The sequence below is a fragment of the Marmota flaviventris genome, chromosome X (assembly GCF_047511675.1).
Source record: "Marmota flaviventris isolate mMarFla1 chromosome X, mMarFla1.hap1, whole genome shotgun sequence".
NCBI classification, from domain to species: domain Eukaryota; kingdom Metazoa; phylum Chordata; class Mammalia; order Rodentia; family Sciuridae; genus Marmota; species Marmota flaviventris.
This window is the reverse complement of record NC_092518.1, coordinates 122,273,749-122,289,475: the sequence shown is the minus strand read 5'-3', so window position 1 is coordinate 122,289,475 and position 15,727 is coordinate 122,273,749.

Here is a 15,727-nt window from a genome sequence, read left to right as displayed (position 1 = left end):
GTGCGGGAGAACACATCTGTGAGGGCACTACTGAGCCACTGAATTGAGTGATCCTTGAGCCACCCTACCTCTGGATGTGAAATAATAAAACACCCTTGCTATTTCAGTCACTTTTACTTAGGTAATCTGTTACTTGCAACCAAAATGATCACAACTGCTAATATGACAATTATTTTTTCCTGTTCATTTCCAAAGTCACCAGGTTTATTTCTTTCTTTTCATGAGCTGGGACTATAAATCAGAATGTCTGGCTAGGAAAAACTTTTAGAAATTATTGAGTCTAATGGATTTAAAGTTGGAGGGAGAATCATCCACAGGTTTTATTTTCCCAAACTACATACATCCTCCCACTTCTATACAGGTAGACAAATAATCATTGCTGTAGTGAGACACTTCACTGATGAGGCCATGCCATTCATGGAGTGTATGAGGGAAGAGAAAGAGAAAGAAAGACACTGTGAGTAAATCATGACCATCTAATCTAATTTCATGGCCTCATCTTACAGATGAGCAAACTGAAGCCTAAGCGGGGTTTTCAGGTTACTCAAAGCAGTCCCTAAAAGGGGACAAAGTGTTAAAGGGGTTTAAGAGGAGACATCATTCCCAAAGGATGAACAAAAACAACTGACCTGACATGCACAGAACCTAGACTCATTATTTCATGTTCAGCTGGGAACATCTATCCACAGGAAGCAGAAAGACCTGATGGAGCATTTTTTTTTTTTTTTTTTTTTTTTACTTATCAGGCTCAAAATCCTCTGGCCTGCACTCAAGGCTCTCCATACCCTGGCCCTTCTTGGAAAGTCTTGCTGCATTTGTCCCTAGTCCCCACTACTCCTTTGCTCTTTAGTGTCCCATGATCATGCTGGGTTCAACCAGTCAGCTTCCTCCCAATTGGGAATGTTCTTCTTTTTTATCTATTGGCCTTCCCAATACTATCCATCCATACTGGTATTACATAAACACCACTGCAACATTCATTTGATGGCAATACCAACAAAAAATCATACCTGTAATTTCTGACTTTCTACATGCACAATGTGGTACTTTGCTCAAAACTTTAAATTAGATTCAAAAGTAAAAATAAAATAGAAGGGATATCAAATAAAATTGGAAACCAATGAAGTTATCAACTCACCAATAATGTAGCACTGTATCCCAGAGTCTTAATCTTTTCTCCTACCTACTTTTATCCAGAAACTTTTGATATTAATTCCTGCTCCTCATACTGTGAATACTAAAGGCAGCAACATAAAAATAAGACATAATACTATAACAAATAAGATGTCATGTGAAAAACAGCTAACAGTGGATCAACAAAGCTTCTTGGGTCCCCAGTGATATCAAACTCCAAGTGCTATGGGTGAGAACACAAAATGGCACTATTCTGATTTTAGTTTTAGACAAATTTAAATCATGCAAATAAAACCTGTATGAGTTTAATTTACGGTAGTAAAGGGTCAGGAAACTGGCTCCAGATTTGGATTCTGGTTCTGGGTCTACTCTGGATTTTTTATGATCTTAATTAACAGTTTTCCTTTTGCAAAATGAGAGAATTAGTCTAGGCTAATGTTTTTGAAATTGGGCTCTGCAGATATAGTAGAGAAGATGGTTTGTCCATTGCTATTAAAACGTTCTAATTTTGTGTTTTCATTTCTATGGCAATTTAAAATTTCCACAAGGTATATTCTTATAATCAAGTACTGCTGTGCTATTTTTCTACCTGCTTACATGTTTGCACTAACAGCTGGATGGGCACCAACTAGTGTTGTAATTGTTGAAAGTTAGATAAAAATATCCACAAAGATGGATGAATTAAGACAAAAGATGTGTTCCTGCCAAACAAAGGCCCTGTATACAATGCAGGTGTCCTTCTTTAGAATAAGATGGGAGAAAGGAATTACCATACATATTCTAAGTAGAAAGAGTTTATATCTAGTTTTATGTATACTGCTTAAAAACATATATATCATGCTTTATATTACACCTTTATTATGTCATTCATATTATTTAACTCATCATATTCTTATTTAATAGCATTCTAAATATAATTTAACTTGACACTGGGAATCAGTAAAATTTTTTCTGCCTTAAAAAATGGTCTCTAAGATCACTAAATTGAGAAAAATAGGCTTAGATGACCTCTAATCCCCTTGTGGCTGTGACATTCCATGGGTCTAATAAGAGAACTGAATCAAAGGCCCAATTTACAGAGCCTACGTGAATCAATCTTAAAAATGAGGCAATATTCAATTAACTTTTCAGTATGTCATCCAAAAATGTAGACTAGAAGAATGGTTTTCCTAAATTTTCCATTTAGAGACAATACCCAAAATACAAATAAAATTTGGGGAAATAGCATATGTTCTGATATATAACTGGGCCAGTTTCTTGGTGTTGACTGAAATTTCTTTAGTAGTCATCTTTGTGTCATTTCCCATGAAGGACAAATGCTTGATACACTGTACCTGGCACACAAATCATTAAAGGGGCAGAGACAGGAGCAGGAGGTTTCTCCTTTTCATTTCAAAAGCTGCAATGCCATCTCACAAAGTTTGTTTTAAAAAAAATTAAACTGAAAACTCAACATTAGAAACCACAGAAGAAATATTTTTGTTTGTAAATTACTTAGTCTTTCATGTTGATCAGAGCATGTCTTGCTTTTTCCTCCTCATTCGTCACACACAGATCCCCGTCTGGCTACATACTTGACGAGTAATATTTTTTTTAATGTTCTTATAAGTGATTGCTTGCAGCATCTTATAGTCTTATCTCAGCTTGTGCAGCTTCTCATTAATATTCTGTACATATGGGAGAGTTTTCTATATCATTGTCCATTAACAAGGAGAATAATCACTCATTCAGTTATCAAGCAGTCAGCAAAGACCTGGCCTTGCGCCCTTAGTGCAAAGAATCATGGGATATCAAGAAGGTTAAATGTGGTTGACATTATGATAGTTACATTTTTTTATATAATTAGAGTTCTATAACCAAGTTGATCAAAGATAAGCAAAAAAGTATTAAAGTCTTTTAGGGCTAAGAGACCATATTAGTAACTCTTTACCTCTTAGTAGAATGACAAAATCCATATTTCAGCTGATACATACCAATGAGTATTCTTTTATGCCAAACAGGTAAAGGTCATAAGTTTACATATAAATGACATATTATTACAAAATAGCTTTTAAAAGGAAGTAGCCTAGGTGATATTAAAAAATTCAAAACTGAAATGCATAAGGAGAGAGACATAAAACAGCTAACTGGCTGAACCACAACTGGAGGCCAAAAGTTTAAAATGACTCAACTCAAAACAAAACATTCCTGCTGTACCATTGTGGTCAAAATTACTCATTCATTTCCACAATCACAGAATCTCTATAGAAACACTTGAGGAAACGTATTTTTTTCAGTGTCAGCATTACTGGGTGGGCAACCAGAGTTGGGTTTAGATGTTTCTAAATAGGTGATATAATATATTCAAGGTATAGCTAGAAGTCAGATCTTAGAGTGGATAGCAGCAATTCAGTTGCCAAAGCCCTCCCTAAGACACCCGTAAGCCTATCTAGCTAAGGCGATGAGGACCTGGGAAATGGAAATGGCCATGGGGAATCGATGGAAAGGAACAAACCCAAGAGTTATAGCAAAAAGAATAAACAATGGAATATAGAAACTATTAGACACAGTGATGAAGGGGTAGTATGCCAAAGTGGATGAATCTTTGACCTTACAAGTGAAAGATTTGAGTTTTCTCTCACTTTCTACTTGTGTGATCTTTTTTTAATATATATTTTTTAGTTGTAGATGGACACAATACCTTTATTTTGTTTTTATTTATTTTTATGTGGTACTGAGGATAAAACTCAGTGCCTCACACAAGTGAGGCAAGCACTCTACTGCTTGGCCACAATCCCAGCCCTCTACCTGTGTGATCTTGAGCAACTCTTTTAATATGTCAGCAAACTATTTCCTCATACATAAAATTGGGATAACTATGTTTATTTTGGGGTAGGAATCAAATGTGATTGTGTAAATGAAAATACTTTTCAAAGTTCATATTCTTTAATGATGCAGGGAAAAATTATGGTGACCCTATATGATACAGAATAAGTTGATAAGAGTAACAAGTCTGAATAAGGAAAAGTGTTCTTTGTCCCCCATACTCCCATTCAGAACTGGAGTTCAATACTTCTCATAAAGGTAAGATCTGGAGAAGAGTCTTTCCTGTAAGGAAGCTCTCCTTAGGCTCCTCAGTGTTGAAAGAAGTTACTCCCTGGAGAAGGAGAGACAATGACTGGTGATATTGCCAGATGTCCCTGAAACTATGCCATGCACAAAATAGTTTTCTTGGCCCTACACTTGGGCAAGGTTGGAGGTCTTGTCTCCCAACCATCTTGTTTTTGAGTCACTAGATAGTCTCTCCAGGATCCTTCTATGGTACAAGAGTACAACACAGTATTCTATCTTAGGTATAGCTTCTCCAACAGTAAAAACATGGGCAGAGAAAGGCATGGCTGGGAAATTCCTGAGCCCCAGGTCTGAATACATTTAAGCAAATGGCATATCTCCATAAAACTTGTCATATGCCAAGGGGATGCTGCAGAAATAATCTGCATCAATTTCCCAAAGCAACCAGCCTTCAGAACCATTTCTCCTCTACCAAGACAAGTAACAGACTTAAGTCTTAAGTCTACACATATTAGCTCCAAACCTGGGAATAAAAGTATGCAATACATAAGCAATACATCCTTAAACTCAAGCCAGTCAACCAGAAGGCAGACCAAAAGAAACTCTTTAAAAGGGTTGCATGCATTAAGAAGAAGCCAGAAGGACATGCACAATCCATGTCCGCAAAGCCTGAAAGGATGGATGGTACAATTATGTACTCAGAGACTGAGAAAGAAAGCATTTCTAAGAAGAAATTCTGGTGCATTGATGGATATCTGAAGCACCAGCTAGAGTAGACAAAAAGTGCCATAGTCTCTATTGGCAAATGGGGCCTCAAACTGACCTATCTCCTTTCACAGGGATATATTAATCACTCTTGCCTATTACACTCAATTGGTACCTTATGTGACATAAAGTTCACATATTAGAAATCCCAGAGAGCCAATCTGGCTATATCAATTACACTGTAGATATAGAAGTAAGAGCAGGGATACTGAATGGGTTTCATTAGTTCATTTTCTATTACCATAAAGAAATACCTGGGGCTGAGTATGTTATAAAGACAAGATGTTAAATTAGCTCATAATTTTGGAGGTTTAAGGGCATGGCACTGGTATTACCTGAGCTCTGATGGTCTCATGGTAGCTGACATAGCAAAAAAGGGAGTGTGTGCAAGAGAAAAAGATCACATTGGAAGACAAAAAGATGAAGCGGTCTGGGAATGACCAGGTTTGTTCTTTTATAACAACCCTTTGGCAAGAACCAACTCAGGGTCCCAAGACAACTACCTTAATCCCTTTCAAGGGCAGGGTCCCCAATGATCTAAGGACCTCCTACTAGGCCCCACCTCTTGAAGTTCCCACCACTTCTCAACATCACCACACTGGAGAACATGCTTCCAACACATGAATCTTTAGGGCACAAACCACATCCAAAGCATAATTTGAAAACACACAGACACATTTAACTTCCGTTACATGATTGTGCTCCCAACAACAACCCCATGAAGAAGGTAAGGCAAGTCTCACCCCATCATACAAATAAAAAAATAATGAGTACTTAGCTCTCCCTGCATCTCTGAGAGTTGAAGTTTTGCCCAAGGTGACTCAGTCAGTGGTGCCTTATGATCGGAATCTTCTACCATGGGCAATGTAGGGAATTTGGTTTCTATCCATAAATTCTCTTAAGTTCCTAGGCTATTTCTCACTCATTTACTCTCCCAGGAAGGAAACCCATTGGTTCTCTAGCAGAACATTTCTGGGAAATCCAGAAAGAAGTGGAATATAAACCCTTAGCATTTTGGTTTAATAAGAAGCCCAGCTGGGCACCATGGCACACACCTGTAATCCTAGCAGCTCATGAGGCTGAGACAGGATGATTGTGATTTCAAAGTCAACCTCAGCAACTTAGTGAGGCCTTATGCAACTTAGTGAGACCCTGTCAAAAATAAATTTAAAAATAGGGCTAGGGATGTGGTTCAGGGTAAAGAACCACTGGGTTCAATCTCTGAACAACAAAGAAAAGTCCAAATTTCAACATTTCAATCTCCAGATTTTGTTAATTCCATGAGAAAAAATGGTTACCAAATTTGACCTCAAAACAGTTTAAAGAAGTTATTTGTAAGGCATCATTGGTTTTTTTATAAATATGAACAGAGAAGATATTTTCCATTTTTTCCCTAAACTTACTGTGAACTGGGCTTTGTAGGATCCCCTCACTAAATATTGAGCTAAATATATATGACTTGAGTTATAAGGATTTCCCCCCCTGTGTAATAAATTCTGAGAGAACAGCATCTGATTTAGAATGGATTTAGAATTAGACTTCCTCTTTATATCATACTCAAACATAGCTCTCCAGGATCTCAAAATATGAACAAGTCAACAATATTATTTCGATCCGTATAGCTAAACATCATATTTTCTGTTTTTTATTTGTTTATTTATTTATTTTATGTGATGCTGAGGATCGAACCAAGCACCACATACATGCTAAGCGAGCACTGTACCACTGAGCCACTACCCCAGCCCCATATTTTCTGTTTTTTAAAAAATATGTGAAGTTGAATTGGATCAAAATAAATAGCAGATTGATACTATAGTAAAAAAAAGAAAGCTTGTTACCTGTTTAGACATACATAAAAATATACATGAACAATAGTATACACAAAGAAAGAAAATAGTGCAATACATAGAAAGAGATGTACTAAAAGAGAAAATGACACCCAGAAACATTAGGCAGTAGGAATATGTGACTGCTATTCCTAGTTCACAAATGAATTTACTGAGTAATCTTAGCAAAGTATATCCTCGAGTCCTTTCTCTGGACCTAGGTGTGTTTGAGAAAGTGGGCAGGGGTGATGAGAATAGGCTGTCTAGGCAATCTTTTTGTTTCTTCTCAATTGTTTTTCTCTGAAAGCATACTAAAGGTCATGAGAAGCCACTGAAAAGATGAAGTTTTTAAAATGTTACTTACAGACCTATAATACCATTTTAAGAGTAACAGTATAAAACTTATGTTTGTAATCAAATATACATAAATCCAAATGATATTACAAATGTTTATGAAGAGGTAAGCAACTGAATAAAACATTCATGCTTTACAGGTATAAATGCATAAGGGCACAATTACTTTATAAAACACTTAAGCAGTTTTTTTGTTTGTTTGTTTTTTGTTTTTTTGCGTGGGCTGGGGGCAGGTATTGGGAATTGAACCCAGAGGCACTGGACCACTGAGCCACATCCCCAGCCCTATTTTGTATTTAATTTAGAGACAGGGTCTCACTGAGTTGCTCAGTGCTTCGCTTTTTCTGAGGCTGGGTTTGAACTCATGATCCTCCTGTCTCAGCCTCCCTGATCTTTGGGATTACAGATGTGTGTCACCTTGCTGGGCATTCAGCACTTTCTTAAGAAGCTAATTTAATCTGAACATATGATCTAATAATCTCATTAATTTTCATAGGGAGAAAACTGCAGTCCCGCAACCCCCAGTTCCAGGGGGGCCTGAGCAGGAATTTGTTCTTTCACCCTCTGCCCAGCATAAACAGATGATGGTCACACTGCCCTTGCAAGGTAACATTACTTCTTTATGGCTCAGTAATATTCCATTGTGTATATATAACACAACTTCTTTATCCATTCATCTGTTGAAGGGCACCTGGGTTGGCTCCATAGCTTAGCTATTGTGAATTGAGCTGCTATAAACATTGATGTGGCTACATCACTATAGTATGCTGATTTTAAGTTATATGTGGAATCTTTTTTTTTTTTTAGAGAGAGAGAGAGAGAGAGAGAGAGAGAGAGAGAGAGAATTTTTTTAATATTTATTTTTTAGTTCTCAGTGGACACAACATCTTTGTTTGTATGTGGTGCTGAGGATCGAACCCGGGCTGCAAGCATGTCAGGCGAGTGCGCTACCGCTTGAGCCACATCCCCAGCCCTATATGTGGAATCTTAAAAAGGTGGATCTTGTAAAAGTTGAAAGTACAATAATAACTACCAGAAACTAGGGAGGGTAGGGATGAGGGAAGGATGGGGAAACGTTCATCAAAGTACTGTGTTATAGTTACAGCAATAAGTTCTCATGTGGTATTGCACAGTAAGATGACATAGATTACAACAATTTACTGTATAATTCAAAGAGCTAGCAGAAAATATTTTGGAAATTTTTACTATAAAGCAGTGCTGAATGTTTGAGGAGGTAGATATGCTTTCCCTACTTTAGACATTACACATTGTATATATGTATATATCAAATTGTACCCCACAAACCAAACATGTGTAATTTTAATGTGTCAATTTTTTGAATTTATAGGAAAAATAAAATGGAGATAGTTAAAGGCACGCCACAGTCTTGGCTAAAATATTGTAAGTTACATATCTGATAAAGGACTATTACTAAAAACAAAGAATTCTCAAAGCTCAATAATAAAGAATAAAACATTCTAAGAGCCACAACCAAGTAATATGATGCATGGAATTTTTGGTTGAAAGGTGATGCCAGCAAGCCATTGAGATGATATGATTATGTTAAGATCTGCATTCATATGGATATTGGACTCCTGCTGTCCACCTCGGCCTGCTACGGGACTCCTGGAGAGTTCCCATTGGTTGGGGAAGTGCGGTAGGAGGGAATTCCGGAGGAGGGACTTCCTGTTGGGGTCGGGGAGAACGCCGCGTGGATCGGGCGGCAATCCCCCGGGAGTTTACGGGGCATTGGCGGCAGTTTCAAAAATAAAGTTTGTTCCTGCTTGAGTGGCTCGTGATTTTGTGCCCAGCCAGACTGCGGCAAAAACAGCCCAATGAAAAATAAGAAAATGACTTAACATATCACCAAAAAGATATACATAATAACAAATAATCAAATGAATAGATGTTTAGCCTAATTTGTTAGGAAAATACAAACTGAAATTATACAATGAGATACTATATCAAATCTATTAGAATGCCTAAAGTTGAAAAGACTGAGCATACTAAGTATTGCTGAGGATGTGGAACACTAAAATCCTCATACACTACTGGAGATAATGAAAAATAATAATACCATCTTGGAAAGTAGGCAAGAGTTTGGTACACCTATCATATGATCTAGTCATCTAACTCCTAGGTGTTTACTCAAGAGGAAGGAAAATACATGTTTATATAAAGGCCTGTATATGAAATTTCATAGCAGCATTATTAATAATAGTGAAAAAATCATAAATAAACAAAAAATGAGATGTATGGATCTTAATACTACTGCTATGTTTGGATATGAAATGTCCCCAAAAGACTTATGTGCTTAGTCCCCAATGCAGCAATGTTCAGAAATGTGGATTGGTGAAGTAATTGGATCATAAGGGTTCTGACCTCATCAATGGATTACTCCATTGAGGGATTCATAGCTGAATGGAGGGAGTGGGTCCTTGAGGACATGCCCTTGAAGATTATTTCCTTGTCCCTAGCCCCAATCCCTCTCTTTGCTTCTGGGCTGCTATGAGGTGAGAAGCTTTTTTCTGCCATACCCTTTTGCCATGACATATGGCCTCACCAATGGCCCAGAAACAATGGAGCCAGCTGACCCTGGACTGGAACCTCTGAAGCTATGAGCCAAATGAATCTTTTTGCCTACACATTGATTTTCTCAAGTATTTTGTACCAACAACTAAAAGCTGACTGATACAACTACTCAGGAATAAAAGGGAATGAAAATATGTATGTATATATGTATTTATTTATTTTAGGGTGCTGGGGATGGAATGCATGCTAGGCAAGCACTTTACCACTGAGCAATATTCCCATTCCAGGAAGGAACTATTTGTGCACCTACTAAAGACTTAGTTCCCTATACACTAATGAATTTCACTTCTTCTAGGAAAGTTTCAGTCTTAATTCAATCCACAATAAATCATTCCTTTACTCTGGGTCTCTCATCACTTGAATATTACATGCATACTTTTAAAAATTTGAACACAGTAATATACTGCATGTTGATTCAGTATAAAGCCACAAATCTGTACTATTCCCCTATGTATACTGATTCAGGCAGGAACAAAAGCTAACATCAGAATAAACCTAGAATGGATTCTACTTATAATAGCATCTGGCTATCAACTATTGAGATTTTATATATATATATTCTCCTGACTTTTCACTAAAATAGTAATTGACCCTACCAGGTAGCAAATATACTATAAATCTGAGTAATTAGAACAACCCTGTATGCAGTCAGAACTAGACAAGAGTTTGTCATAAAGTCACATGGTCATGTGGGACCTTGGTAAATAAAATATGTAGCTTTTCAATGAAAGAAAAATATTGTTGGGTAAACAATATAAGGTCTATTTACTTCCAATCTGAGTAGAGAGAGAATAAAGGTACGACTTTATCACCACACATTAAATAAACATTCAGATTGACTAAATCATATAAAAATTTTAAGCTATAAAGGTTAAACATTAGAAAACATTTTTATCTTTAAGAATCTTAGCAAATTTGATAGCATAAGGATTAAAAATTTCTATCCTAAAACTGCAAAGAAAGAACATATTCACTCATAAGCATCAATTTCCTTTCCCAGTAGATCATGGTCATCAACATTCAAATGTATTATTTACTGACATTAAAAACAACATTTTGGGGATCCAAGATGGTGGGCTAGAGGGAGGCTGCATTCTGTGTTGCTCAGGTACCTGGGGTTCAAGTAGTAGGAATACTGTTTCTCTGCAAGTGATTAGAGGACACCAGACAGCTGCTCCTGCACAGGAATCAGGGCCTCTCTGCTGTGCAGGTCTCCAGAACTCAGTGTCAGTGCAGGACACCTGGCCTCTCATCCATGCAAGTCCTGGGAGTTCAGATCCTCCCGGTGCAGGTCCTCTGGGTGCCTGAGTAGGACCACTGGCATTAGCACCCACGCAGGACTCCTGGCTGCCCACCCTTGCAGGAATCCCAGCCGCTGGTCCCATGCAGGACACCCAGCCACAGCCCACCTGCAGGAACTCCAGCTGCCACTCCTATGTAGACCCACATCTACCAATGTGGGGCTCCTCCAGTCACCTCCATCTTTGGACACTGCAACCACTGCCACAGTCCACTACCCGTGGTACCCTGCAACTGGGGACAGTGCACTGGGTCCAGATACAGCCAGCAGCCACAACACTGAACACCATAGAGCTGCATCTCTGAACACACTGCTCAACACCACTGCCAGGCCCCACCCAACCTGATACCCCATCTCTGAAAGCAACCACCTCCATCTTGGGACACCTTTGTGGCCATCTTTAGTTTGGGCAACTCCCAGCTTGGAACACCGGCTGGGGCTTAGAAACAATATAAAGTACTGAAAGTCCCCAATTCCTCCCTCTCCCTGGCAGCTGCTAATCCAGCACAGTGCCTGCAGCTATGTGGCCAGTTAGTAGCTCACAAAACTGGGTCCTGAACTGCCCAATATAAAACAGCTCTCTGCAACAGGTGTGCAGCCCCCAGAGTGCAGCCTACAAGACGTCCAGAGAGAAAGGTTCCTAATTGGGAAGCAGAAAGGGAAAGGGTGAGTGAGATACAGTCTAGAGACTAAATTAGAGACCAGGAATTGCAAGGTCTATAGGTGATATAAAGAGATAAGACCAGGTGCCCACATCACACAAGCAGGCCCCAAAGGAGATCTTTGGACCAACCCTCCCACCCTAATAACCTTCACCATCCTGAGGGTGGAGAAACGAGCAAACAACAGACAACCCCACCTACTGGGTAAGAAGGGAAGCAGGAAAGATACTGATTTCCAACAAAAACAATCCTTGTATCTTCCTTGGAGATTTTTTTCCCCTCTCTCTCTTCTCTGGCCCTCACATCCCAACATTTGTAAAACCAAGTACTTTTCATGAATTAGGCTACTGAGGAGTGGGATGTCTGAACAGTATATTACAGTGGTGTTGTATATTCTTTTATCTCCTATTTTTACATTTTTTACTTTTCTTAATATTTATGTTTATTTGATTTTTGTTCTCTCTCCATTGTCTTCCCACTTACTTGTCTCCCCCAAATCACTTTCTCTATCTTCTACCGCTAATAAACAACTTATATTCCTCTTTCATGCTTTCTGAGTTGTAATAACTCTATCTCCTAACCTCTTACCCCCTCAACATCTCATCCTATACCTCATCCCTAGTTCTCTCTTTGTCCACCATCAGAAACTGTAGACCCTTTTGCAAACCTACTGTTTATATTGTAGATAATAATTGAACTCACCATTTCTGGATATTGTGACAAAACTTTAAATGTCTTCATAGTGGCTATTTGGTTTAAGGCTATATATTGTTAATATAGGGATCTGTTTACATTGTTCTCCCCCCTAAAGGAGAGGTATTAGAAACTGTCAGGCACACTATAAAGCTGTAGGGTAAAAACTGTAATGCCTCAGCTCCACAGTGCTAGAAGGGAAGACACATGAACAACATGTAAAAACAAGGGAAGAAAGGGCCCCAAACAAACCAAGATACCACATTATTAGAATCCATGGCCAGCACAACAGAAGAAATGACAGAGAAGGAGTTCAGGCTGTACATAATTAAAATGTTCTGTGAATTAAGGAATGATATAAGAGAGCAAATACAGGCATCAAAAGATTATTTTGATAAAGAGCTATATAAGCAAATACAGGAAGCAAAAGATTACTTCAATAAAGATATAGAGGTTCTGAAAAAATAAAACAAAACAGAAATCCTTGAAATGAAAGAAACAATAGAACAAATTAAAAGCTCAAACAAGCATCATCAACAGACTACATCACTTGGAAGAAAGGACCTCAGATAATGAAGACAAAATATGTAATCTTGAAAAGAAGGTAGACAACACAGTGAAGATGGTAAGAAACCATGAGCAGAACATTCAAGAATTATGGGATAACATAAAAAGACCAAATTTAAGAGTTATTGGGATAGAGGAAGGCATAGAGTTCCAAACCAAAGGAATGAGCAATCTATTCAATGAAATAAGATCAGAAACTTTTCCAAACATGAAGAATGAGTTGGAAAATCAAATACAAGAGGCTTACAGGACACCAAATGTACAAAATCACAATAGATCCACACCAAGGAAAATTATAATGAAAATGCCTAGCTTACAGAATAAAGAGAGAATTTTAAAAACCACAGAGAAAGGAATCAGATTACATATATGGGGAAAACAATTAAGATATCTACAAATTTTTCAACCCAGACCCTGAAAGCTAGAAGATCCTAGAACAACATATAGCAAGCTCTGAAAGAAAATGGATGCCAACCAAGAATTTTATATCCAGCAAAATTAAGCTTTAGATTTCATGATGAAATAAAAATCTTCCATGATAAACAAAAATTAAAATAATTTACAACTAGAAAGCCTGCACTACAGAACATCCTCAGCAAAATATTCCATGAGGAGGAAATGAAAACAACAATGAAAATCAGCAGAGGGAGGTATTACACTAAAGGAAAATCTAATCAAAGGAAAAACCAAATCAAGTTAAATACCAAAAATAAACAAATATGACCGGGAATACAAATCATGTCTCAATAATAACCCTGAATGATAATGGCCTAAACTCACCAGTCAAAAGACAGATTGGCAGATTGGATTTTAAAAAAAAAGACCCGACAATATTCTGCCTCTAAGAGACTCATCTCATAGGAAAAGACATCCACAGACTGAAGATGAAGGGTTGGGAAAAAACATACCACTCACATGGACTGCGGAAACAAGCAGGGGTTTCCATCTCATATCAAATAAAGTAGACTTCAAGCCAAAGTTAATCAACAGGAATAAAGAAGGACATTTCATACTGCTCAAGGGAACCATACATCAACAAGACATAACAATTATAAATATATATGCCCCCCAAAATGGAGCATCGACGTTCATCAAACAAACTCTACTCAAGTTCAAGAGTCAAATAGACCACAACACAATAATTATGGGTGACCTTAAAACACCTCTTTCACCACTGGATAGATTTTCCCAACAAAAGCTAAACAAAGAAACTACAGAACTCAATAACACAATCAATAACTTAGACATAACAGACATATACAGAATATTTCATCCATCAATGAGTAAATACACTTTTCTTCTCACCTCTAAAACAGACTATATATTATGCTGCAAAGCAACTCTTTGCAAATACAAAAAAAAAAAAAAAAAAAAAAAGATTCTACCTTGCATTGTACTCCAATAAGACAAAAAATATCAAAGGCATTGACAGATTTCTAGAGTCATATGACTTGCCCAAACTGAATCAGGGTGATATACACAAGTTAAACAGATCAATTTCAAACAATGAAATAGAAGAAAGCATCAGAAGCCTATCAACAAAGAAAAGCCCAGGACCAGATGGATACACAGCTGAGTTCTACAAGACCTTCAAGGAAGAACTAATACCAATACTCCTCAAATTATTTCATGAAATAGAAAAAATATTCCATGTATACACAATGGAATATTACTCACACAAAAAACTTCCAAACTCATTCTATGAGGCCAATGTCACCTGGATTCCAAAAACAGACAGACACATCAAAGAAAGAAAACTTGAGACCAATATATCTAATGAACATAGATGCAAAAATCCCCAATAAAATTCTGGCAAATCGAATACAAAAACATATCTAAAAGATAGTGCACCATGATCAAGTGGGGTTCATCCCAGGGATGCAAGTTGGTTCAATAAATGGAAATCAATAAATGTAATTCATTCACATCAACAAACTTAAAAACAATCATATGATCACCTCAATAGATGCAGAAAATGAATTCAACAAAATACAGCACCCTTTCATGTTCAAAACACTGGAAAAACTAGGGATAACAGGAACATATCTCAACATTGTAAAAGCTATCTATGCTAAGCCCCAGGCCAACATCATTCCAAATGAAGAAAAATTGAAAGCATTCCTTCTAAACACTGGAACACGACAGGAATGCCCTCTTTCACCACTTCCATTTAACATAGTTCTTGAAACACTGGCCAGACCTATTAGACTGACAAAAGAAATTAAAGGGATATGGGTAGGAAAAGAACTCAAATCATCGCTATTTGTTCATTAATTATATACCTAGAAGACCCAAAAAATTCCACTAGAAAACTTCTAGAACTAATAAATGGATTCAGCAAAGTAGCAGAATATAAAATCAACATCCATAAATCAAAGGCATTATGTATATCAGTGACAAATCCTCCGAAAGAGAAACTAGGAAAACTACCTCATTTATAACAGCCTTAACAAAATCAACTTGGGAATCAACTTAACAAGAGGTGAAAGACATATTACAGAACAATGAAAATTACAGAACATAAAAGAAAGAAATTAAAGAAGACCTTACATGATGGAAAGATCTCCCTTATACTTGGATAGGCAAAATTAATATTGTCAAAATGACCATACTACCAAAAGCACTATACAGATTTAATGCAATTCCAATCAAAATGCCAATGACATTCCTCACATAAATAGAAAAAGAAGTCATGAAATTCATCTGGAAAAATAAGAGACCCAGAATATCTGAAGCAATCATTAGCAGGAAGAGTGAAACAGGTGGCATCACTATACCAGATG